The 1,523-nt window shown below is 45.2% G+C and overlaps 1 non-coding gene across 1 annotated transcript; it reads right to left on the bottom strand.

Annotated features, from left to right (window-relative positions):
- Positions 1-1,184: 1,184 nt before the first annotated feature.
- LOC120254055 lies at positions 1,185-1,291 on the bottom strand. The gene has a single exon (XR_005534516.1). It is a non-coding gene; the product is annotated as a small nucleolar RNA R71 (small nucleolar RNA).
- Between the last annotated feature and the right edge of the window lie 232 nt (positions 1,292-1,523).

The following is a 1,523-nucleotide window of genomic DNA, read 5'->3' as shown; positions in this document are numbered from 1 at the left end:
ATGTGTGTCGTAATGCACTAATTTAGAGGAAATCTTGCTAAGGTTCAAACGCGAAGACATAGGTTGGGTTCCAGATGCAGGAATGTGTGTCAACCTCCTCGTATTCGAGTTAGCACAACTATTTGGAGGGGCACAAGGGCAGTCACATTCAAGCATTCCAACTTGTGCATATAGAACAAGATCTCCACCAACATGTCCATTATTAAAGAAGCAAGGCGATCCATGACGTAAATGTTTGCTCGTTTGTGTTACCTCGATGAAAGTATAGATTCGGGAGTATTTCAGGTCGGTACTGTAGTAGGGTATTGTAGAAAATACTGTAGCAAAAATACCACAACAGCACTGTTTACAACCAGCAGAGAAACCAGGAAAACAGAGAATCCACACAGGCGTGTGGAAATTCCACACGCCCCTGTGAAAAATCCACAGGGGCGCTCACATGGGCGTGTGGATTCCCGATTCCAACCTTTTAAATGCTGATTTCAGCCCCTTCAGCATTCTTTTCTCCATCTTTTCTCCATCTTATAAGTGACACTAGGGTTGAGAGTTCTTGTTGGTAACTCTTGTAAGTGAGTGACACACCATGAGAGTTAGACAAAGCTATATTGGAGAGGGTTAAGAGAGTGAGTCGAGAGGTAGCGGAGCATCCCCTTTCCCCTCCGGTGTGATCTATCCTACCTCGACGTTCCAAGAGTTCTTTGTGGCCATAGTAGAGTGAATGGGGTAAGGGATGACCTTCCGCTAGGCTTAGTTGCGAGTGCAACAGAGTGAAGCGCTGAAGTGATTTTAGCACCTAGGGCTTCATTGTGGCTAGGGATCTTCCACTTGGACCAAAGGGTTAGGTCTATACATAGGTATAGTGTGGTGGACGACATGCTCCCTGGATTACAGCTCAGAACTTCATGTTTAAGCCGGCATTCATCCAGATGTTGTAGCAATCCTCACACTTTAATGGTTTGGCCGATGAGGATCTGAACAGTCATATAGAAAACTTTCTCGAGGTGTGCGACATGCTTAAGATAAACGGGGTAATGGATGATACCATCAAGTTGAGAGCCTTCCCATTTTCCTTGAAAGGGAGAGTGAAGCAGTGGCTACACTCATTACCTAGAGCATCAATTACCACATGGGAGGAGATGATATAAGCTTTTCTTGCCCGTTATTTTCCTCCCAGAAAATCTGCAAAGCTTAGGAATGAGATCTCATTCTTTGTACAATCGAAATTGGAGTCTATATTCAAGACGTGGGAAAGGTTGAAGGAGCTCCTGAGAAAGTGCCCGCAACATGGATTCCCGGAGTGGATGATTGTTCAGACCTTTTACAACGGTTTAAATCTGAGTACATGACAACTCTTGCATCCGGCAGCAGGAGGTACCTTAGGTAGCAAGACACCCGGTGAGTCCCATCAACTAATTGAATAAATGGGGTTAAACAGCTACCAATGGAATGCTAGGGAGAAGAAAAAGGTGGCCGGCCTCCATGAGATAGATGCAGTAACCTCATTGGCGGCTCAAGTGGAATCA

This window comes from Dioscorea cayenensis, unplaced genomic scaffold (genome assembly GCF_009730915.1).
Source record: "Dioscorea cayenensis subsp. rotundata cultivar TDr96_F1 unplaced genomic scaffold, TDr96_F1_v2_PseudoChromosome.rev07_lg8_w22 25.fasta BLBR01000326.1, whole genome shotgun sequence".
NCBI classification, from domain to species: domain Eukaryota; kingdom Viridiplantae; phylum Streptophyta; class Magnoliopsida; order Dioscoreales; family Dioscoreaceae; genus Dioscorea; species Dioscorea cayenensis.
The sequence above is the reverse complement of the archived record's forward strand: the minus strand, read 5'-3'. Positions and strand labels throughout refer to the sequence as shown.